The 26,092-nt window shown below is 37.9% G+C and overlaps 1 protein-coding gene across 2 annotated transcripts in view; it reads left to right on the plus strand.

The window, feature by feature from the left end:
• rbfox3a (RNA binding fox-1 homolog 3a) overlaps window positions 1–26,092 on the plus strand; it is a 533,508-nt gene that overhangs the window by 162,588 nt on the left and 344,828 nt on the right. For both annotated transcript variants that reach the window (XM_073827724.1, XM_073827726.1), the window contains exon 3: window positions 5,169–5,220. The gene's annotated coding sequence lies outside the window, so the exon portion shown is untranslated. The remainder of the gene's footprint in view (window positions 1–5,168; window positions 5,221–26,092) is intronic.

Consider the following 26,092-nt stretch of genomic DNA (forward strand, 5'->3'; position numbering starts at 1 on the left):
TAAAAGAATAGTTCACCCAAAAAATGGAAATATTGGCATTATTTACTAATCTTGTGAAATGAATTTTATTTTCTTATGTTGAACACAAAATAACTGGTAACCATTGATTTCCATAGTAGGAAAAAAAAGGTCAATGACTACCAACAACTGCAACAACCAATATTTTTCAAAATATATGATGTTTTATTAACAAAGTTCGGGAGGAGCACGTTCAGATAATTAACGATGAACATGAGGAGCGCAATCAGTAATTCTGAGCTCGGAGCCCTTCCATCGGACAGCTCGCCAAATACGCATAACCCATTCCCAGTTTATTATATGTAAGTGTGAGCTCGTGAACTTCTTTTGTGTTCAACAGAAGAAAGAAACTCATACAGGTTTGGAGTACCTTGAAGGTGAGTAAGTGATAACAGAATTTTCTATTTTATTATTAGCAATAGTAAATGGCATGGCATACAGTATAATTCATTTGATTATATTAACTAACAATTAAGTTGAACTGTAAACTTTCATCATGGCAGGAAAACACCAGCAAGTAGTTTTTCCACACAATTGCATAGGTGCAGTTATTACAGCAATTTCACAGTTTACACTTTCTCAATGAATCTCATACGATGCATCTCATAGCAAATAAATCAAGCATGCATCATGTTAATGCACTGAGGTGTCAAACTGTAATGCGGGTCAGAGGAGAATAAATGTGTTTTGGGATTGTTTCTAATAGCAAATCATCACCTCAGCATGTGCATATCAAAACTAACTGAGACTGGCAAGCTGGCAAAGTTCAGCATGCTTTAAATAGCAACACTTAGGAGTCCCTCTCAAGCGGTGTGAGGATACAATGCTGAGAAAATGTGGATGCTGAAAATAAATGTAGTCAAATTTTGGACTTTTATGTTATTTTAAACATTTGCTTAATTAAGTGTTACTTATTCTCAATTACCACAGACATGATTCAAGCTGCTTTTATAGCTATTGTGTGAACAGGACAATTCAGAAGTCACACCTGTTAGTAAATAAGCTTGCAGTCCCAAACACTGTGTCAACGTAGCCAGTGTGTGACATCCTCACCATCCGCTGAATTTTTTATTTTTTTTTCTTCTGCAAACATTTTCCAAACCACTCTCTCTGTGACTTTCCCCCCTCTCCACCCGGGCGGAAGGAGGAGGAGGGAGGGGGGTGTTATCCAGGCTGGCAGCCCAGAGCACCCTTTTTGAAGCTGCTCTGAAGAGCATGGTCTAGGTAATCTCTGCTCGGCTGAAAGCCGTTTACAGAGAGAAGGAGACAGAGGAAGAGGTTATACTGGGGAGAGAGGATGCAATGGAGAGTGACGGAGAGAGAGAGAGAGAATGAAAGAAAGAAAGAAAGAGAGGCAGGGGATATGAAAGAAGAGCGAGAACAGAGCCCAGGCAGAGGATGATAAGGCCGGGGGGATTTCGTTGCTGTTTTGGGGTCAGATTAGGAATGGGGTCTTGCTTTTGTCACTCGAGGAGAGAAAGAGAGAGAGACACACATCTGAGAAACAGATAGAACAGTGTTGCATTGTGGACTTCTAAAAGTCCCTCTCTGCTTTTGGGTTTTTTAGTCCATTGTAAATTCATGTTCCAGTTTCATTTGATCTTTACTCAGATTTTATGGTTTAGAGCAATTGGATTGGAATTTAGCAATATGCAACAAATGTTATAATGTTTCAAGGAATATACCATTATGTTTTTTTGCTTCAAAAACAACTATATTGAACAGCCAAAATCATATTTGTTGTACAGTAACTGTTGGACTTATTATCTGCACTTTCCTTTCAAAACATTTGTCATCAAATGCTCTGTTAACATTTTTCATCAGCTCAAATCAGCTTACTCATACTCAGGTTATTATTGTAAGTTCATTTTGATCTGTTTGTGACTGAAAGTGGTGATGTGAGTGGGTGAGTTTTTAACTTTGTATTTAGTCATTTAGCCAGTTTATTCCATTGGTGTTGATCTGTGGACAAAAGTAAACAAATGTAATAGATTTTGTCAGCATTATCAGCCAGTAACAGTGACATGGAGGCACTGACTTCTCTCATGTAACTGTTTCTTAAAGGTTGTATCAGCGATTTCTAGCCTGAAACATAAAGTGTCAAATTCAGCTGACCTTTCATCACGATCCGCTCGCTGCCTGCCCCATAAATTGTCTGTGAAAAAGCCGCGTCTCTCTGGTCAGCCTAGGGTCCGAGATATGCCAAAAAAACAATCGGCACTACCAACCTTTCCACAGATAAACAAACAGTGTTCCAACCAATCAGCGTCAGGGGTTTGGTGTTGTGGACTTTCGCTCCGCCTCCCTCACATCCCTGCACCAGTAGGAAAGTCCACAACACCAAACCCCTGACGCTGATTGGTTGGAACACTGTTTGTTTACTGTATCTGTGGAAAGGTTGGTAGTGCCGATTGTTTTTTCGTGGATCGTGAAGAAAGGTCAGCTGAAATTGACACTTTATGTTTTAGGCTAGAAATCGCTGATACAACCTTTAAGTTTTTCACTGTTTTTCAAAGGAGACACTGGGAAAGACACTGCCTCCACATGAAACTTTATTCACTGGTATCCTCTATGTAAAAAAAAAAATGTTGAAATTTCATAAGCAAAAAGGTCCATTATCAACAGCGTAGTGATGTTTAAAGCACATCTCACACAGAATTCACTCTGTGTGATGCAGGTTTTTTAGCGAATTCGCTTGAGCAAACTAAATCTGATTCAAAATCTGAATGGGAAAATCCAGATCACATTTCTATTACAATTACTGAATTAATGTAGACAGAGTTTAGGTTTCTTATATTCAACTTTTATTTTATGCCCAAAACCATTAGGATATTAAAGAAGTAGTTCACTTCCAGAACAAAAATGTACAGATAATGTACAGTACTTACCCCGTTGTCATCCAAGATGTTTGTCTTTCTTTCTTCAGTTGTAAAGAAAATATGTTTTTTTGAGGAAAACATTTCAGGAATTATCACCATATAGTGGACTTCTATGGTGGCCGCGAGTTTGAATGTCCAAAAAGCAGTTTCAATGCAGCTTCAAAGGGCTCTAAATGATTCCAGCCGAGGAATAAGGATCATATCTAGAGAAATGATCGGTCATTAAAAAAAAAAAAAAAAATATTTATATACTTTTTAACCTCAAATGCTCGTCTTGTCTAGCTCTGCATGTACTCTGTGTATTCTGGTTCAATACAGTTAGGGTATGTCAAAAAACTCCCATCTCATTTTCTCTTCCAACTTCAAAATCATCCTACATCACTGCAGAAGTACCATCCCAGTGTTTATAAAGTGAATGTGCAAAGAAGGTCAACCGTCCTTTACAAAAAAAAAAAAAAAGGTAAAACAGCAATGTAGGACAATTTTGAAGTTGGAGGAGAAAATGAGATTTTCGACATACCCTGTCTTGAAATGGAATGCACACGGAGTACACGCAGAGCTAGACAAGACGAGCATTTGAGGTTAAAAAGTATATACATTTTCATTTTTTTTTTAAGAAAATGACTAATGGTTTTGCTTTTTTTCTTCTCTGAAATCGTTTAGAGCTCTTTGAAGCGGCATTGAAATTGCATTTTGTAAGTTCAAACTCGCAGGCACCATAGAAGTCCACTATATGAAGATAATTCCTAAAATATTTTACTCATAAAACATAATTTCTTTACGACTGAGAAAAGAAATACATGGATCTTGGATGACAATGGGTACATCTGTAAATTTTTCTTCTGGAAGTGAACTACTCCTTTAAGTAAAGATAATGTTCCATGATTTCCTACCGTAAATATATCAAAGCTTAATTTTTGATTAGTAATATGCATTGCTAAGAATTTAATTTGGACAACTTTAAAGGCAATTTTCTCAATATTGAAAGTTTTTGCACCCTCAGATTCTAGATTTCTACGTAGTTGTATCTCAGCCAAATATTGTCCTGTCATAACAAACCATACATCAATGGAAAGCTTATTTATTAAGCTGTATAAATCTCAATTTCAAAAATATTGACCCTTATGATTAGTTCTGTAGTCCAGGGTCACATATTTTTGTATAGTTGGCTATTGCTCATCAGAATTTATTGCTCATCTGAATCTTTTTGTGGTGGCACTGCCTCTGCAGAAAAAAAAAACGTCTCGAGAGAAAAGTATGGAAAGAAAGAGAGAATAAGAGATTGGACAACAACTGAGAGACCAAAAGATAGAGTTGGTTTACAGTGCAGTGTTGCGATGTTGATCATCAGTTCTTTATCAAAGGCAGTGCAGAGATAAAGCGATCTAATAGAGCTGTCGAAACACATACTCAAATATTCAAGGCAAATATTTTAGCCTGTAAAAACGATCAAGGGAATATTTTACCCAAACATGAAAATTCAGTTATTTACTCACTCTTAGGTTGTTCCAAACCTACATTACCTACCTGTTATTTTTTTTCATTGAAACACGATTCACCTCAATTTCAGACTCCCAAGCTGTATCACACAAAGAAAACGTAATATAGCACAGAAGTCATATGGATGGATTTTATAGTTCTTTATTGGGCATTTAACACCCCATACATACATGGCCGGTGTATAGAAAATATCTGTGTGGAGATTCATTAAAGTATTTTCATGAGTTCCACAAAAAGCCTGTGGCTTTCAAACAGCATGAGGGCGAGTAAATAACGCTTGAATTTAAATTGCTGAATAAATAATTTCATTAATGCATTTCCAAAAATCATTAAAACTGCAAAAACACGTCGTATTGCCACGCAAAGCACAATGAAGCTCATTATTTGCCTGGTTCTGTTGCTACAGTAAACAATCATCCACTAACTGCAAGGTTAAATAAGGTATCTAGTTCACTCAGTGGTGTCACATGACTGAATAACAGTAAGAAAAGTCTCCCATTTGTGTGTCGAACTTTTAAAAGTACAGCATCTTCCCACGTGTCCTTTATTCTCATCACATGTTCCCTCCCTTCGCTGCCTCCCCATTTCTCTCCTACCGTTCGGCTTCATCCTCGTTCTCCTCTGTGTTTCAGTTTCTTTTCTTGTGTGTTTTTTTTTTCTCTATGTGCCGGCTCTTCGTCACCCCTCCCTTTCTCTTAACTGTGCTTTCACAGCTGACTGTTCTCTCTTTCTCTCTCTTTTTCTCTCTCTCCCGCTCTTCCACCCGTGCAGGTTCATCGGACAGAGTCACTTGCCACGCTCCGACTGCCCCCTTCTCCCCACAGTGAGTATTGTCATGCTAATTTTACTGATCGGCACCGTGTAGAGAATTTCCGTGGTCGCGCTTTGCTTTTTCCGCGTTCTGCGCTTATCTGTTTTGGAGGGGGACAGTCGAATTGTGTGATGCATGAGAGGAAAGAAAGGAAAAATGGAGATAGGAGAGAGCAGAATTCATGTGTGATTGTCAGAGTTTTGAGAGTTGAGTTCTGTGAGATTGACACATCTTTGGACTACGGCTGTAAAAGTTCTGCTGTGCTTAAAAAGGCTAAATCTCAATCTAATTGAATGGAAGTTGACATACATTCCCTTTAGTCTGTGTGAGTGTAAACTGTGATACTGCTTTGCATTTGAGTACATGCAGGTAGAAAGTGCTTTATAGTTTCTTTTTTCTTCTCAGACAATTTATGTCAGTGCTGCCTGAATTTAATATTGCTTTGACCTTAAAATGCTTCAGCTCATTTGAATTATATCCCTCAATTTATGTAGGAAAAGTCCAAGATTCTATTACAGAGCAAAGCTTGAGGCGTTCACATTTATACACATGCTAATTTTTTTTTCTTTTCGAAATTTTCACATACCTTAATATTTTTTATAATTTAGTATACCTTGAAATTACAAATCCTGCCCCATGACAAAATACCTTTATCTTCTAACTGCCAATTTAGGACAGCACTTTTTAGACAAGGCCTGCAGGTGATAAACAGACAGGGTGGTGAATTAATAGCAGACGGTCTTAATTCACTAACACAAGCTGAAAGCAAAGAAAACACCGTGTCTGATTAGTGTAAATGCATGAAGAAACGAGGGGAGATCCTTTACGCAGGTTTTTTTATATATATAGTTGTCTTTGCAACAGTATAAAATCATGGACTTGTTTATCTGTGTCAACACTGTGATGCGAAGGAAGCTTTACAAAATGGTTCAAAGGGTTAACGTAAATGTTAATTGTGCATTACTATGTGTAGAAAGGAACACTAATCCAGTATAATAAAAAGAAATTGAGCTGCTGGAGAAGATACAACGCCTAATAAAAGAAAGTTTGACTGGAAGTGCTGAGTAAGGATAAGACTATCTAACCTCAAGCAGACTGCTATTATTCCTTAAAAAAAAGGAAAGGAAAGTGTCTTGTATCATAAAAAAGCTTCGAATAGTGCTATTGATTCCATGCATACAATAAGAAAGCAAAACAAAGATATATGTGTGAGGCTTATAATTTATCTTATGCTATTCTCCGCAGTCTGAGCGTGTGGCAAGGCTTGCCAATGTCAGCAAACCTAACATTACTTACTCCTCAACAAATTTGTTAGTCATTGCTCAGAGCCGGGCTCTCGCGCATGACTTGGATGGCCATTGAGATGTGGTGTATTGAAGGGGAAGGAACACACTCTGGCCCAAAGCTCAGGCCCAATGACACGGAGCGAGCAAGAGGACTGGAAAGGTGGAATTCTCCTCGACCTCTCCTCGAGAGTCGCAGGGCTTTCAAGGTGAATTTGGACGAGAGGGCTTCCGCTGGTTAATCTGTACAGACAAAACATTGTTTCCGGAGGCGATCCTTGGCTAAAAGATCCCCAAGGCTCGGTGATAGCATCGCAGAGGTTTAATCGTGAAACAAACTAGTAACCTACTCTGGTCATGTATTTTGCCTAGAGCTTTTTTGAGCACTGTGGAATCAGACAAAATGCATCCACGCTTTTCGTGTGGAAAAAGCACACTGAAGCCTAGCTGAGTATCATGGGCTGTTTCAAATCGAATATCTGCTTTTGGCTCGGAGGTTGAATTTTTTTATTATTGTCAAATGAACCAGATGTACAGTTGGTTGCGTTGTGCCATTTTGACGCCTTTTATCTTTTATAGTAGAGTTAGTATTTTTTCATCTTGACAGAAAAAAATTATACATGCCATTGGCCTACTCTGTATTTACAGTATGCTATAAAGAAGACAGGAAATGTAAGAAAATGTCAAATTTGAACCCAAGTCACCCACATGAATAATATAGCTCAGCATGTATGCATTTTTTTTTAGTTTAGCTTTGAAGTAAGCTCTGTTACCTTCGTATCGATACCTCAGGCAACAAATAAACAGCCTCGGGCTACTGATGAAATGTATTTTTTGTGTACTGCCAGGCCGCAGATTTTCCTGCACAATGTGATAATAACAAATGCTTTTCTCTTACGGCTACTCATAATATCCTATCTTTGTGTATTGTGCCATATGTGCGAGCACATGAAATCTTTAGAGAGCGAATGCATGCACCAGTACCACCCCTCGAGCTCCTCGCGAAGCCTCATGTTGTGACATTTCTGCTGCGAGACAGTGTAAAGTTCTCTTTTTGAGGCTCTGTCACAGTTTTTGCCCTGTGTAATGTAGTTTTGATACAGAGACTAGATCAAATACTCTGTGATCTTTCACGCTTAAATTATTTAAGGTCCCAAGATTTTTAAATTTAATATCATGCACATCGATATCTAGCCTCTCTCTTTCTGGGGATTAGACTCGCTCCTCAATAAGATATGATGTGGGTCTCGTTTTTACATTGTGTCGTGTTGCCGTTTTTCTGCTCATTTGGAATGTGACTACTTGTTTCTTTTCCTTTATTTATTAGGCCTGATGGCTTACCTTTGAGACAGATCGATGCTGTCAGTCACTATAAATGAGAACCACTCCACCAATTATAGATGATTAAGTTAGCCTCCGCCAGTCAGAGCGCCCAAATCCCAGGTGTTTGCGAACGGCTCGTCTGCTGGTGCGGAATTTGACTGAATACCTGAAAAGAATTACAAGGGTGGCGTTACTCATCACGTCGGCCGAGAAATGAACCGTGCGATCGTGACAATTCTAGCTTGTCAGATGCACAGCGGAACATATGGAAGTTTCATAAAGTAACATGAAATAAATCTGCAAGACAACATGTCTGTTCCATTTCATTAGAGTTATAAATTTGTGTGACACTCTGAACATATGTGGTGGGAGAAAAAATATATTGGGCCTTTTGCTCTACAGCAGATGAAAAACATTTAACCTGGACGTGGTTTTTACGTTAAACTTTTAAAAGCAATGAACTGACAAAAGCCATAGTTCTTGTTTTGGCTAGACGGGATTTCTGTGTTGTTATGGCTACAAACAATTTGGCACAAACATGCAAATACGTAACGCAAACATGGCAGTCAATTAGACGATAATATCCAAGTTTTGTCATTTACTCTGTTTTCCTTCATATTATCAAGGAAATCCTCTTACATGCCACAGTTGCAGTGAAGTTGACACTTGTCAGAGCTACAACTGAGCGCCTCTTTGTTCTATGTGTGTGTGTGTGTGTGTGTGTGTGTGTGTGTGTGTGTGCGTCTCATTAAATGTGGATGGTGAACTTGCTGCAGATTGCCTGGAGATTGCCGCTCTCTCTGTGTAGCAGAGAAGCCCCCGTCCGTAGATGAGGTGCGATTGACATTTCTCACTGGCCCTCCGCGGGGTGTCTGTAAGGATCTTGAACCCATTCAGACTGGCTCCGAAATCAAATCACTGCCACCGCCACCAGTCTCAATGGCCACATCAATTATTTAGCACCGACTCGAGTGATCCAAAAGGTTGGGGGAATTTGATTTTGCAGGTACCTCTGGCTAGCAGGACCTTTGACACCGGTCTGCGCAAAAGGGGAGGACAATGATAATGTACCAAAGGTTAGTCACCTTATGCTGATTCGCGTTTAAAATGGCGCTTATTGATACCTGTTCCACAAAAAACGATGCTAATTGTGCCGAAATCTGCTTCTCCCATGGATGATGAATTTTCCAGAAGAATGTCCTCGATTCCTCCAGTTGGTAATGTTTTGGAGGTAGCTTGGGGTTATCTGAGCTAATTAAAGTTTGATTTGATCAAAGTACACTCTTTTTCAGCTTGAATTTTAATTAGGCGATGGGTCACTGGTCCCCGGTCCATTGCAAGGACATCTGCAGACTTTCTAACGTAATCTGAGACTCTTTTAAATTCAATTTAGGGGATTTAATAGACGGCGGTGGCTTTCGGACAGTGCGAGGGGATAACCATCTCGTCTGCCGGGATAAAGGGGGCGGTGGTGGTCTCCCGAGACGATCTCGGCGGCCTCACTTCGGGCAGTGTTGCAACGGCAACTCTCGCTCCCTTTGGCCCATTACCGCAGACAATTGAACCGGCTATCGCCGCCACGACAGAGGGAATGTGTTAAGTCACCGGCTTACTTGTCCCTCTGCTATCTGTCACCGGCGTGAGCTCTGCCAGCATATGCAGAGCGCCTTTTCATAACGATAAAAATCTGTGAGCTGACGCGCAGGACAGATATCTGCAACAAAAGGATGAATGCGGCGGAAGAGACCCCTTCCTAATGCCCCCCTTCCTCTGCTTCCCTGAGATGGGAGTGAATTCCATGGCAGCAGAATCAATTTGCAGCTTGGGGCCCGTTTGTGGGAGTATTGCTTTTTATGTGATATGATCTTTGCTTTACATTTCCGGAGGTCAGTACAGACACAGAAACAAGGTCAAGCGAGACTTGATCGACAGTTTCTCTGTCTGCGGCGGCGAAACAATTACCCACTTGGGGATGGCGGGGATATTAAACCGTTGGGCTTTAAACATCTGAGAGGAATCTCCTATTGGATTTAAAGCCGTTCCAGATCTGAGCCCCCGTGTCCGTTGATTAATAGCTTTCCTCGTTTCTGCTGCCCCAGGTATTTATGCATGTTCCGATATGGGAGAAGTGAGGGTCAATTTAGGGCCAGGCCATCACGCCCGCTCTGTAGAACGCAGGGAGCGGGATGATATATTTGTCGCTTGCCTTAATGGTAGCGAGTGGAAGCCTTTCTCTTTATTATCATGGTAATGCAAAAGAATTTGCAGCGATGTCCTTCAGCATGGAACGTGACGCTGAAACCCAATGGCTCGGTTTGATTTCGAAGCCGTGGTCTGCAGTGGCTCGACCTGATGCCAGATCTTTGGTGAGGAAACTTTGATCAAACAGATGCCATGTGAACTCTGTCCATCCATTGATCTGGAGCCCAGTCAGGGCATTTCCACATGGGAAACAGCGCAGGGCGAAGGGCCAATGCTATTATGTTTAATATATGCATCAACAATTTGCAACTATTAGATTATACCTCCTGTTTTTTTTTTTTTTTCTCCCTTTAGTAGAAGGTCAATGTATACCCCAGCCCATTTCAAATGGCCCTTAATTATACCAGAGGGAGGGTCTGGGGCCTTTCATTTGTCATTTAGCACTTGTGAAGGAGGCCCACAACTTTGGGTTTGTCCCCATGAATAGGCATTTCTGGTTCCAAACCTGCCTTTCATTCTTTGGAACACAAAAAAAGATATTCTGAAAATATTCTGAATGTTGTTTTGGTCCTCATTGACTTTCAATGTATGTATAAAACAACTTTTCCCCAGCAGCATGTATGGAAGCCTGTTTCCACCACAGAATAAAAAATAAATAAAAAAGGTAATTGCGAGACTGATTGAGAATCTCACAATTCTGACTTTTTTTCTCGCAATTTTGACTTTTTTCAAAGAATTGCTTCTTATTAACTCTCAAATCTGACTTTTTTCTCAAAGTTGCGAGATATAATCTAATATTTGCGAGAAATAGTATTTTTTCTCACAATTGTGAGTTTACATCTCGCAATTCTGACTTTTTTTCTCACAATTACAGATTTATATTACGCAACTGCAACTTTATTTCTCAGAATTGCGATATATGAAGTCTCACTTCTGACTTATAACATGTAATTGCATCTTTTTTATCTCAGAATTCTGACTTTTTGTCTCACAAATCTGACTTTTTTCAAAGAATTGCATCATGTAAACTCTCAATTCTGACTTTTTTTTCTCAGAATTGTGAGATATAAACTCACGATTGCGAGTTATAAAGTCAGAATTGCGAAATATAATCTAACATTTGCGAGAAATATTATATTTTTCTCGCAATTGCGAGTTTACATCTCGCAATTTAGATTTTTACGGATTTATATCACGCAATTGCAACTTTATTTCCCAGAATTGCAATATATAAAGTTGCAGTTCTGACTTAAACCATGCACTTGTGTCTTTTTTTATCTCAAAATTCTGACTTTTTGTCTCGCAATTCTGACTTTTTTCAAAGCATTGCATCGTAAAAGCTCAATTCGGACTTTTTTTCTCAGAATTGTGAGATATAGACTCACAATTGTGAGTTATAAAGCCAGAATTGCGAGATATAATCTAACATTTGCGAGAAATAGTCTTTTTTTCTCGCAATTACGAATTTATATCACGCAATTGCAACTTTATTTCTCAGAATTGCGATATATGAAGTCGCAGTTCTGACTTATAACATGTAATTGCGTCTTTTTTATCTCAGAATTCTGGCTTTATGTCTCGCAATTGTACGTTTTTATCACACAATACTGACTGCACAATATCTTGCAATTCTGAGAAAAAAGTCGCAATAACCTTTTTTATTTTTTATTTAGTGGTGAAACGAGCTTCCGTAGGCATGACAGTAAGTGAATGACAACAGAATTTTCATTGCTAAAGCTAATAGATGCAGAATAAAAGCAGCAAAACTTTAATTTTGATTGCATGGGTGTTTTTAACAAACAGCCATAAAGCCTTCAAGGCCTCAAATCACTAGAGACGCCTGGACACCCCGAACAAATGAACACCCAAGTGCACTTTTACTTAGTTAACACTTCTGTGAATTCCAATATTAGGCAAACAAATCACAGAGTCTGCTGTGGTTGTGCTCATATACCAAGTGGCAGTGAGGAAATATCATCTAATAATGCTGGGGTTTATGTGCATATTTTTAATTTCTTTGTTTACCAAAGACATTGCAGGGGACTTACAGTGGGCGTGTTGTTAACTCTTATTGCAAGCAGCTTCAAGGTTTCACGCAAGAACGCCTTGATACTGCTGTTAATAGCCTGCACAGCTGTGGGGAATGACTAGTGAACCTCTCCAATTTTCCTCTTACCATTATTACGTTATTTTAATGTATTTTATTCCATTTAATTATCCAAGTTCATTCAGTTAAGAAAAAAAGAATGAAAAGAAAGCAAATTTCAAGGTCCTTTAACCTCAAGGAGGCAGAGACCTCCCCAAATAAGCCCTCTCCTTGCGTACACGGCATCCCATTAGCCGCAGACAGAAGCGCCCTGCATGGACTGCTGGAGAAATGAGGGTGAGGGATGGCAGACTAGGAGATTTGAATATCTCACCATTAAAATGCACAAAGCTGGAGCATGTCTGCAGGGGAGGCTTTGAAATCCCCCCACCTTCAAGTCTTTTAACTCAATGTGTGCGCTCAGTCTGAGGACCCTGAGGGCTCCTGTCTCCGAAAGGGGATGTTGCATGTTTCTATAGACATCACACACACACACACACATTTTCAAACTCATAAGCACAACAGACCAAATATTAAATGTGAAATTGCTTTTTCTTTTCCCTTTTTTTTCTCTACCTTCCAAGCTGTAACCTTGAAACAGAGGTCGCTTTAAATATGTAACTACTTATGGGTTTGTAGGTGCTCAGCTTCAGTGTTTGCGTGAGGCAAAGGTGTGGTACACCAAATTCAAGATCAAGGCTTGTGCATAATATGGCTCATGAAAAGGGAATTCCGCTTTTTCATCTCAAAGGCCGTTATAAAAGTCATCGGGACATTCCGTAACTCTTTTTTTAAAAGAAGTTTTCTGGACATGGGTTATGGTATTTAGTTACATGAGGGCAGAAATAATGAATTGTGAACAAGTGGTACAACATCCGAAATCATTTCAAATGATCCCTGATGATTTTAAAAGCTTTTCAGGTGATGATCCTTCACCTAAACCAATTTTGTGTGTGTGAGTTTGTGCCAAAAACACTATTTATTTATTCTAAATACATTTTAAACAACATTTTGCATACATATTTACACTAGCCTTCAAGCATTTTGGGTCAGTAAGATTACATCAAGGCCGCATCAAAAATAAAGTAAATAACTTTTAATGCTTTAAAAGTTTTCAGCAGCCAGTACTCCAGTCTTCAGTGTCACATGACCTTTCAGAAATCATTCTAATATGCTGATTTGCTGAACTTTTGAGCAGTAATGTATATACATAACATATCACAGTAATGTATTTTTGTTTTGTTTTGTTGTGATACAGTATATCCTTTGAAGAGAATAATGTATGTATGAATAATGTAATTTCAACATACATGTGAGGTGCATACTGCTCTATGTAAAGGTATTTTCAGCTCTAAAAGGAGTAGAAAGTAGAATTCCTATTAAAAACCGAAGCTCTGCCGGGATATTCATGCATTTATTTAAACCGAGGGGAAAAAAAGCCATGATAATGAAAAGATTTCTCAGGAAGGAATCACATCTTTCACCCCTCGCAGACAGATGAAGTGCAATATCAAATGTAGTAAAACCAGTGGCTAAATGTAATAGTATGACCTCTGGCTGGCACTGAGACACTCCAGATGGGCCAATTTGAAAGGATCACAATGTCCAACCATATGACTTTATTATAAAATAGCCACCATAAAAGGACAGTGACTGTCTCTTATTTCTCTGAATGGCTCTGTACAGCAAGGACACACGGCAACGCCGGCACAGATCACAGACTAGAGCATGTGGCCAAAATGCACTCACGATTTCTGTTGCAAATACTCACTCATATTTGGCAGCTATTATAGCTGTTTTGTAGCGAGCACCTTTCTCTGGCACTCGGTCAATCTTTAAGGAATAGTTCATTCGAAAATGAAAACTGAATGAAATTTTACTTACCCTCAGGCCATCCAAGATGTAGATGAGTTTTCTTGGATCCACTGCAGTGAATGGGTGCCATCAGAATGACAGTTCAAACTGATAATAAAAGCATTGGAATAATTAAAAAGTAATCCACATGGACTCCAGTCCATCAATTAATGTTCTGTGAAGCGAAAAGCTGTGTGTTTGTATTAAATCTATTTTAAAGGGGTCACCGGATGCCCATTTTCCACATGTTGATATGATTCTTAAGGGTCTTGATGAGAAATCTATAACATACTTTGGTTAAAAATTTTCAATGGTAGTGTAAAAAACACTTTTACCTGGTCAAAATCAGCCCTTTTTAGAGCGAGCTAATCTGTTGCATGTTCCTTTAAATGCAAATGAGTTCTGCTCACCCCGCCCCCTCTATGTTTACTTTAGCCGCGTTTAGCCGTGTTTAGCGTTGCATAAAAGCCCCTTATACTCACTTCTGCTGTGGGTGAAGTTGCATCACGAATAAATCACACTAATGTAGATTGGGTTTGACGCTTTCCTTTCAAAAACGAAAGTAACGTTAATCCTCTACGTCTTCAGCGGCTCAGATGTCGGGAGTAAATGACGACTGCTATGTTCATTGTTACATCCAACAACAGAACACCTGAATTGCTCAATTGGAGACATTCTCGCTTCCCCTGCACCTGAGTCGACACAATGGCGATCGGAGTCAGACTGTTCCAGCTTGGTGAGAACGGGTCTAATGTAAGGCACTCATGACAAGCAACTATCGTGGGAGCAGCCCAAGAAGCTGAGAAGGACCTGATTTTAAAAAGGGGATATTACTTTTAAAGATTAATAAAATACCACTGGGTGGATTTTTATCATTTTAGGGTGGTTGTGTACACAAACTGCCAACACACATTAATGTTCAAGCAACATGTAAAAGTGAGTTTTGCATCCGATGACCCCTTTAATAGATTTTTAAATTCAAAACATATTTTGGCTGGACCTCTATCCATAATATTGCTTTCTTCAGTAAAAAGTTGTCTTGTCTTAATCAGGAAAGAACTATTCACAGATCAAGCTCTATTTACAAGTCAAAACGGTTCAGTATAGTTTTAAACACATATCTTGGATAACAGGATGGGCTTTTTCACTGGATGAAGTATTATTGTGGACTATAGACTTGTTATAATGGATTTTAATTATTATGGGTTAGTTTAAAGTTAAAATGCCTTAATAATGGACTTTTTCACTCCAGAGGATGCATTGGTGAGCAAGTGATGTAATGCAAAATTTCCCAAATCCCAAATCCAAGATTGTTCAGATGAAGAAACAATCTTATCTACATCTTGGATGGCCTGAGGGTGAGCACATTTTCATTTTTAGGTGAACTATTTCTTCAATAAATCAAAGCTGTGAGATTGTGCTATCTTTCTTTAATAAGAAAGTTTTCAGTCTAGACCTGATTGCATGGTCGAAAGTCAAGTGCGGTTCTTTCCTCTTTTTTATTTTTGGGTCTGAACTGCCATGCAGTTGCGTCATCTATGTTACGACTACCACCGTGAGAACTATTGGAACTAGGTAACTGTAATGTTACAGCTATTAATAAAAGCCTTTTTCAAATTTCATATAATTCCCTCTGTAGATGAATGAGCAAAATTCTTGATGATATCCAATGTCAGTTGCATCAAACTTTTTTTTTTTTTCTGAAACTGTAAGTACAAATAAACTTGCGTCTTGCCCTCCAGAATTAAAGAGTGCAGAAACATAACTCCACAGCAGCCTTTGATGTGAAACAGTCCTCTCCGTCTCTTAACTGAAGAGGATTTTGGCAACAATTCCCTTTGATAGAATATACCTGGGCGTTTCTTAGTCAGAGAATGTGTGGGCTTTTGATGTTGTGATCTTCTGAAAAGTTTTTGTTGTTGCTTCAGGGACGAAAGTCTGTTCTGTACTAGAAGTTTGTGGTGGGACGAAAATTAGTCAGCTGAGCGGTGGAGAGATTGATGTGTTTTGTGTCTTCAGGAAGGGTGGTTGGACTTCATTGCATTCAATTGGGTTCACAATATGTCTCGTATGTTGCACGCTGAGCGCTATGACAAGTTGTTAGGCACAGTTACTTATGCTGTTGCTATACTTTAAAGAGATGTGTCATGAGTCTAAAGTCAAACTAATAAAAACTATTTGTTTGGTGAGAACTAAACAAGAAACTTTGCTCAAAGTGGGCTGGGAGTCACCAATATGCAATTCTGCACTATTCTGTTCAAAGCACTTCGATCTTGCTGCTCTCACTAGACAAAGACGGTTAGTCTCACAAGCCAAGAATTTGAGTTTAGACTAAATTTGGTACATGTTGTCCATACAGATATGACTGAAATTATATTTGTAATGACTATACACCTGTAATTGATCATAGATCACAAAATAAAAGTATCATGAACTGATAAAAATGTACAGTATACCGATATGTTAGTCGCTTTGGATAAAAGCATCCACCAAATGTTTAATGTAGTATTTCTTTATAATATTCCATATCATGAACCAACAGACTGCAAGCAAATGTGGAACTACACACAAACACATTATAGTTATATATATATTTTTTTGCATTTCAGGGATCATCAATAAGCACAACTCAGTAGCATGTGAACTCATACACATGGTTTATTTTACACCATCTAGTGTACTGATTTGTGACCCTGGACCACAAAACCTGTCACGAGGGTCATTTTTTTAAATCTATACATCGTCTGAAAGCTAAATAAAAGCTTTCAATTGATGTATGGTTTGTTAGGATAGGACAATATGTGGCAGAGATACAACTATTTAAAAATCTGGAATCTGAGGTTGCAAAAAAATCTAAATATTGAGAAAAATACCTTTAAAGTTTCTTAGCAATGCATATTATATACTTATATAAATAATATACCAAATAAAATATACTAAATAAAAATTATGTTTTTTATATATTCATGGTAGGAAATTTACAAAAAATCTTCATGGAACATGATCTTTAATATCCTTATGATTTTTGGAATAAAAGAAAAACTAGTGTTTTCAGATCATCGTCGGGGCTTCTACAATGCATACATGAAAGCTTGCGTAGTATATTTTGTTTTATCAGCAAAAATATAAAGATATTTTGCTATCATTTTTATTATAAAAAATATATTTTTGTCTCATCTTTTTATGTTGGTCACATTTACAATGTATTGACCTTATTGTCATCTTGACGTCTTGGCAAAAAATTTTTGTCAATGAACATTTTTTGTCTTAGTTTTCAGTAATGAAATTTACACTAGTTTAACCCAAAAAAGTAACCTGGTTGCCTTAAAATGTTGACTTCATTAAAATTTGAAGTTATACAAAGAAAGAAACTGGTTTAATCAACAGAAACTCAAAATATTGACAAAGAGAAAAAAGTTTTTAGTTAATTTAATTAATTGTAATTTTTACAGTGTGTATACAAATATTTATCCTAAAGGCCTTGAGTTGCAGTGCATGAGGTTCCAAAAAAGCCACAAAATGACGAAAGACAAAATATATTAAATGTTATTAAAGGGGTCATATGACGTTGCTAAAAAGAACATTATATTGTGTATCTGGTGTAATGCAATGTGTTTACGCGATTTCTTCAACGCTTTTCTAAAACGCGTAACGCGTCAATTTTTACAAAGCTCATTGTTCTGAAAAATTTTTTGAGTGCTTTTTACACCTCTGAACGCGTCAATTTTTACAAAGCTCATTGTTCTGAAAAGTGTGGTGTGCTCTGATTGGCCAGCTATCCAGTGCATTGTAATTGGCCTAATACCTCAAGCATGTGACAGAAATGTTACGCCCCTTACAATATTTGGAATATCAGCTTCCAAAGCTGTCTTTTTACGTGTTGCATTGCGAACAGGCGTTACTATGTAAACATAAAAACCATGTCTGCAAACTCACGACTGAATAGTCAGCAGCAAAGTCTTTAAATATAAAAAGACATACTTAACAGGCTGTGAGTCAGAAGCACCAGACTGTTCTTGCAAAGTTGGAATTGCCCCACTTTTTAGAAACAACCTTTGTGCACAGCCGGCAAGGTTCAGGAAACAGTCCTCCATAAAATACGGTGCACAAACTCGAATATTTAGTGTGAACTGTTCTGGAACAGTGTTGTAAATACAACTTAACCACTGATTTCTAGTTGTGTCCTCTTTTGGAAGCCCAAACTAAGTAGTTTTGCTTTCACAGCGAAACACACAGCGTCTCCACGACATGGCGGCGGCAACAATTCTACAGCGAGAATAAAAAGTTACGCCTTATTTCTTTGCATATACATTTGGGCGGTGTTATGCAACTTTTCCCACCCAGTGACATAGATTTGTGGGTGTGTGTTTGAATTAAGTGTTTTATGAAGGCGTGGATGATGATCTTTTAGAACTAGAAAGAATATCTCTGCGTTTGAGACTTTAATCTTTGTGAATTTACGGATCTTATATGTGACCCTGGACCACAAAACCAGTCTTAAGTCGCTGGGGTATATTTGTAGCAATAGCCAAAAATACATTGCATGGGTCAAAATTTTTTATTTTTATTTTATGCCAAAAATCATTAAGAAATTAAGTAAAGTTCATGTTCCATGAAGATTTTTTGTAAAATTCCTACTGTAAACATATCAAAATGTAATTTTTGTTTTGTAATATGCATGGTTAAGAACCTAATTTGGACAACTTTAAAGGTGATTTTCTCAGTCTTTTTGATTTTTTTGCATCCTCAGATTTCTGATTTCAAATAGATGTATCTCAGTCAAATATTGTCCTATCCTAACAAACCATACATCAATAGAAAGCTTATTTATTGAGCTTTGTATAACTGATGTATAAATCAGTTTTGTCAAATTTAACCTTATGACTGGTTTTGTGGTCCAGGGTCACATATATGCACAAACAGCTTGTAACACTCCAAAGACAAAGCAAAACATGAAATCACGTCATATGACCCCTTTAACAGTTTTGTTTGTAAGCAGTTTGGTAAATCGATAAATGTCATTTTAATATATGCTGTATATTTGATGTCTATGCATAAATACAAGGAATATGCAGCAAGGAGAGTACTGGCACTGATTGTTTTCCACTTTGAACATTTTAGCTCGCCAAAATGTAACCAAATTGCCTGCTAAGAACTAAACAAGAAAATCTTTTAGAAAATATTCTCAAATTGAGATTGTCTTATTTCAATGCCAGCCTTAATCTCTGCCCAGAAATGATTCCTTACAGTATGAGTAATGAGCTATACTTCATATTCCATTATATCAAGCAGTCAGGAAAATTTGCGTGTGCCACGTGAATAAAACCCCTGACTCATTCAGTTCAATTTCCTCACAATACTATAAAGGCCCTATAAGTATGATGTGGGAAATGTGCTTGATTGTGTAGAGAAACACAGAGTGGTGTAAAAAGCTAAAGTAGTTGAGATGCTGTATTTTAACGTCTCTTTGTGATTGTGCGTTGATAAGAGCTGACAGATCTTTTTCTTAAGCGCAGGCAGGCTGATGACAGTAGACTATTCACAGCGAGGCACTGATCACTCTACGGCAGCTCTCTTTCTCTCTCTATTCGCTGCTTGAAAGAGGGTTTCGACGGCGGCATACCTTTTGTGTCATTTCACGGGCCGTGTTTTTTCAGCAAGCGTAGCTGCGAGTAACTTGTAAAGCAGCTCAGCCGTGTGTCTGTCACGCCTTGCACTTCATTTCGTACCTTTTTTTTCCCCTTAGTATGAAGGAAAGGTCTTTTTCACTTTAAAATAGGGGAAACTTTTAAATGAGGCACTTATACAACAAAGGGTTTTCTACAACTCTTACTGCAGCGGCCACCCCCTTTCTCGTCTTTACTCGCTCGTTTCATCACCGTAAGACTACATCCTTTCATTTTGGTGGGATATTTGTCGGAGACTCTGCCGACTGCATAAGTAGCGGGAGTTAATGTTTGAGGGACACCCGCGCCGATGGTCTATAATAAGAGGCCTCGCTAAGCCAAGGGTTTCCAAGGATATGAGCTCTTTAAACAAGCTCTCGCTGTACTGGGAGATTACTTAGTTAAATATTATCAGCAGGCCCATCCATCTTTGCACATTGTATCACTTGAACTACAATATCTGACCTTCAACACCAACTTGTAATTGAACTCGCTGCCGAGTCGCTCGGTGGAGTTTGACTTATGCTGGCTTTGCTGGAACACATCTCAGCATGACTACATTATCATTTCCTCTCTTCATCTCTCAGTTTTTCTCTTTACCTTTCCTTCTCTCCTCTCCTCCCACAGGAATGAAAAATCACAGCTGAGATCTTAATTGTTTCACTTAGACAGTAATGAGATTAAATGGATCTGCATCTGGGATTTTGCAATTGAGAATAAAATGTCATAATGTCATACTGTATGCCTCCACTAGATTCAGAAAACACTGACCTTCTTCACTTGTGTATTTCTTAGGCTTTTGGGAGAAACTTCTGACATAACTTTTGTGAAACATAGCTGAGACCTCCACAATATCTCCAAAAAAAGAGTTTCAGGCTAAACGCTAAACTACGCTCAGATTTGCCAAGATACAAAGTCTGCCAACAAAAGTCAGATCTCATTTTAACCTCTCTACTCTTTTTGTATGTCAACAATTCTCATTTGTGTCTGTTGTGGTCCTTGGAGGTTTTAGGAGAAACATTTGTGACAAAGTTGATACTTTAGTTAAACATGACTGAGAACTTCGTGAAATCTCTTGAGCTATGCAACAGCACAGTTTCCGTCCACAGGAATAAAAAAATCAAACAATATTTTTGTGTATCTTTTTTTTTTCTCCTAGACAGCAACAAGATCAAATTAGTGTGCTACTTAGGTCTTCTTTTTCTCCTAGGAAAAAGAAGAGTTTTTGAAGAGATCTTAACTCTACTGAGATTTACCAAGATTTCAAGGAACGCATCTGAAATCGCATGCTTACATACTATAAACCTACTCTGTAGCCAAAATTAATTGACATTTTTTATCTAGCTCCAATTGTCTAATTTGTGTCCACTTTATTTCTACTTTAGAAGACAAAGTTGATACTTCAGTGAAACCTAAATGAGAAATCTCCATCACTATGAAAGATTAACCTCTGAGCGATAAACATTACCTGTCCTCTCCCATTCACCTCTTCTTCTTTCTTGTCCCTCTCCTCCTTTCTCTTACTTTCTCCATATGGCTGTTTTTGCCAACAGCATGTATTCTATTTTAAGAGCACACTGAGATACGGTGCCGTACCATTTAAAGAGTGGGCTTTATCATATTTGTGAAGTTTGCTGGAGTCTAAACAGGAGCCGGTTATACTCCAGAGACTCGCGAGCACTCATTTTCCCTTTTGAGCTGACTCCAGTAAATCATTTGACACCACGTCTTAAAAAGAGATGCGTGCATCAAATCTGAATCCACCACAACAAAAGTTCCCGTTGCTTTCCAGTGAGATCCGGCGGCTCTGGTGTTGGTGAGAAGGCAGGCTACGGGAATTCCTCAGGGCATGGTGTGAATGGAGGCTGGGAAAAAGATTCAGCCCTTCCCCGTAGGATAATTGCTCCTCTCCCAGATGAGCTGTGCTGAATTGCTCTGTACACAGTGTTGGAGGCAGCTGTAATTCTGTCTGAAATTTCACATTTTGCTCAGAGTCCCGCTGTGGGTGCAGATCTCCTGCTGGGTACTCGACTGAACCTTCCGCGAGACTAAAACTCGGTCCCTCGCTTGCTTCTGATGGCTTATGCCCGCGGGCGATTCTAGGATTTCAGCCTTAGGGGGCTCAGCCCCTTACCTGAATATAAGATGTTGTGGCTCAGCGGAATGTTTTGTGCGACGGGTCGCGAGTTCAAATCTTGCACGACTGACTAGTTTTTAATGGACCAATTAAAATCGCATCTGGTTGTCAGTAGATGTTTTGTGGTGGTGCAGAGGCTGCACTAGTGAACATTACTACTTTCACCTATGCCATTGTCAGGGATGGATGAGACGACGTAACAAATTTATATATATATATATATATATATATATATATATATATATATATATATATATAGTTATTTAAGGATGTTAAAGAGGAGGATTCAAAGTTAAATAACATGTAAGAAGAGTTTTGGTATATATTTATTTTTTCCCAAGTGTGCTGACAATTGTCTACATTTTGCATACACTTTGATAAAAGACTAGTAAACTAGTAGTTTATTTCATATTGTAAGATGTTTACATATAGTCCACAAGAGAAAATATTAGTTGAATTTATAAAAATTACCCCATTCAAAAGTTTACATCCCCTTGATTCTTAACACTGTGTTGTTACCTGAATGATCCACAGCTGTGTTTTTTGTTTAGTGATAGTTGTTTATGAGTCCCTTGTTTGTTCTGAACAGTTAAACTGCCCTCTGTTCTTCAGAAAAGTCCTTCAGGTCCCACAAATTCTTTGGTTTTCCAGCATTTGTGTGTATTTGAACCCTTTCCGACAATGACTGTATGATTTTGAGATCCATTATTTCACACTGAGAACAACTGAGGGACTCATATGCAATGATTACAGAAGGTTCAAATGCTCACTGATGCTTCAGAAGGAAAAACCACGCATTAAGAGCTGGGGGTGAAAACTTTTGAACAGAATGTGTAAATATTTCTTATTTTGCTTAAATGTCATATTTTATCATTTAGTACTGCCATTCAGAAGCTACAGAAAATTACACAGGTTAAAAAATAAGTTAAATTTACCCTGATCTTCAAATTTAAAAGTTTTCACCCCCTATATATACAGTATATATATAGACAAGTTTTCAAGTCAAAATATTAAATATATTGAATATCTATCGAAATATTTTATCTGACATGGTCCCAAAAACCATTCGTTTAATTTCATTCATGAAACATCATCAAACTAAAAAAACAAAAAAGTATTGCTATTGACTCTAGGACATTGATTTCCATGTTTAATGATGGAAACAAACAATATGTTGACTTTTTGTAATGTTGAATTACAAATTGGCTTTATTTTAGGATTTTTCTCAGTGGGTATTGATATATTGTGATTTATGGCAATTATTTAGATTATTTAAATAGGTAGTCCACCCAGAAATGAGAATTCTGTAATGTATTACTCACCCTCATTTCGTTCCAAACCCGTAAGACCTTTGTTCATCTTGGTAACTCAAATTAAGATATTTTTGACGAAATCCGAGATGAAATTGTTAAAATAGTCCATGTGACATCAGTGGTTCAACCGTAATGTTATGAAGCTAGGAGAATACTTTCATCAGACGTGGTAGTTGCGCTGCTGTCTATGCAGGGTCAGAAAGCTCTTGGGTTTCATCGAAAATATCTTAATTTGTGCTCCAAAGATGAGCAAAGATCTTTCAGGTTTGGAACGACATGAGGGTGAGTAATTAACTAGCACCTTTAATGAGCATGTGATGTAATTTGATTCATTTGTAGTCACTTCATATCCTTTTGTTGAAACCGAAATAAGCTAATTATTAAATCTTTCAAAAACAATCCTCAAGTTGACTAGCTTAGTTGAGGTCTGACTTTTTACAAGTCATGTTATTTACATCTGTTCATGCATTCTTTATATTACATTGACTGCTCACACATGCACATGTATTATTATGGCTTTAGGGCCGAACTGCATGTGTAATATTCATCTCCCTTCAAACAATATAAGAGCTCAACTATTATTCATTGAAGTTCTGACCTTACAGAAACTCCTGTGAGATTGGGCCGAGCATGTTACGCTGTTAAAGGAAATTCAAAATACTTTGTTGTTTCTCTCTTCTGTTTCCCAACTGACATTTAAAATGGGCTTTTTGATTGAGTGTGGTGTTTTAACTTGAAGGTTTAAGTGTTTGCTAACATATCCTGCAGCGTCAACACTAGCATCCCTGGCTTAGTCTCATTAGCATAGTGAAGCGTTGCCTAGAGAGGGTGGTGCTTCTGCCAGCGCTGTGCAGTGAATTGTATTTGCCCTTTCTTGGTAGATAGAAAGGGGGGAAACCCAATCTCAATTCCACAGATGAGTCATGAATTCAGCCGTGATGTGTGAATATGGCTCGCGTTCAGGGCCTGGCTGGAACTGAATCTAATTGGATGCAATTGACTTTGAATGCAGATAAAACACTTGATTAACAGTGCTACAACAGGAATCGTGATTAGCACCAACTGGTAATGTCCGGCCATCTAATAGAGCTCTGAGCAACAAGTACATGACGTTAGGAGATGAAACTGCCTGTTTTGGGCCAAAATTAAAGTCGGACGAGATTCATTCACCCTGTTATTTTCCTCTAAAAGCGATTCACTTGAATAAAACCAGCTTGTGTTTGAAACACTTTTCTGGTCCCTTCAAAGGGAGGGCTCGTCCCCTTTTGGTGGTGCGTTGAGTGGAGGCGATGGTGAAATTGCCTGGAAAGTGAGGCAGAGGAGGACTTAATGAGGTAGCCAGGGAATGTTGGGAACCATTCTTTCCTGTGTGCCCTTTCAGTCGAGCATACAAAATTTGTGAAATGTTTTGCTCATGTAACTGAGAAACTTGTCTTTTTCATCTTTTATGAACTGAGCGTTTAGCTGGGCTGAACCGCCCGTGGCTCTTACCTGAACTGTTGCTCATATACTTCTCCTCAAGATACATAATCTTTTACCTAAAATTAAAAAACAAAAACGCGGCAGTAGCAGGTTTGTGGAGGAGACCAGAGTTGGTTGGCACAGTTTTCATTCCTTTTTGGATATTTCTAGTGAAATAATCCAGCTAGATGCAAATGACAGCTTCAGGATATTGGGCAAAACATTCGGTGTCAGAAAACAGTTCCTACATTTTGTTATTGTAATTCGTGGCTGAGGTTATGTTGTGCAATTGTGCCAACAACCCCAACTCGGGATGACTAGCACAATGTACATTCTCACGTAGAAAAAAAAAATCATTCTTAAAACTACATTATTTATGAAAAATTATATTGGATTTGGCTGAGAAATAGTGCAAGAGTGCAGAGTTATGCAAACGGCGAAAGCCAGGTTTTCTTTTAATATTTAATGTTTTTTAAATGAAGTCTTTTCTGCTCATTAAGGCTGCGTTTATTGGATTAAAAATACAGAATAAACAGTAATATTGTGAAATATTATTGCAATTTAAAATAGTGGTTTTCTATTTTAATATACTTTGAAATTGAATTTATTCCTGTGAAGCAAAGTTGAATTTTCAGCATGACTTTAGTGTCACATGATCATTCTAATATGCTAATGTATTATCAGTTTTGGAAACAGTTGTGCTACTTAATATTTTTTTGGAACTTGTGATACCTTATTCAGGATTCTTTGATAAATAAAACATTAAGAGAACACCATTAATTTAAAATAGAAATATTTTGTAACAATATACACTACCGTTCAAAGTTTGGGGTCAGTAAACCAGACTTTTTTCTTTTTTGAAAGAAATGAATACTTTTATTCAGCAAGGGTGTGTTAATTAAATACAACAGTAATAGTAAAGACTTATATTGTTAGAAACAATTTCTATTTTGAATAAATGCTGTTGTATTTAACATTTTATTCATCAAAGAATCCTGAATGAAGTATCACAAGTTCCAAAAAAATCTTAAGCAGCACAACTGTTTCCAAAATTGATAATAATTTCTGAAGGATCATGTGACACTGAAGACTACAGTAATGATGCTGAAAATTCAGCTTTGCATCACAGGAATAAATTCTATTTCAAAGTATGTTAAAATGGAAAGCCACTATTTTAAATTGCAATAATGTTACTGTTTATTCAGTTTTTTTAATCAAATAAACACAGCCTTGATAAGCAGAAAAGACTTAATAAAAAACATTAAATATTAAAAGAAAACCTGGCTGAATTACATTTTAAAAATGCATTTTTGCACTGAAAGATTGACATTTACTTAATTTAAATACATACCGCATAGTACAATATCAACGTCTGGTTAAACCGAATGTGTGAATTCACCCCGGACTCTTTTTTTTTAAATTTTTTTGCAAGCACAAGCACAAGCACACACCCCTCTGAAGACGACTCATTGAAATGAGTGGGAGTGTTCGTCCTGTGTGGAGGACATTGCAGCTCCTCTGATAACCACCTTCCCTTGTGCTCTCCTATTTTCCGCCAC

The sequence above is a fragment of the Garra rufa genome, chromosome 22 (genome assembly GCF_049309525.1).
Source record: "Garra rufa chromosome 22, GarRuf1.0, whole genome shotgun sequence".
NCBI lineage: Eukaryota > Metazoa > Chordata > Actinopteri > Cypriniformes > Cyprinidae > Garra > Garra rufa.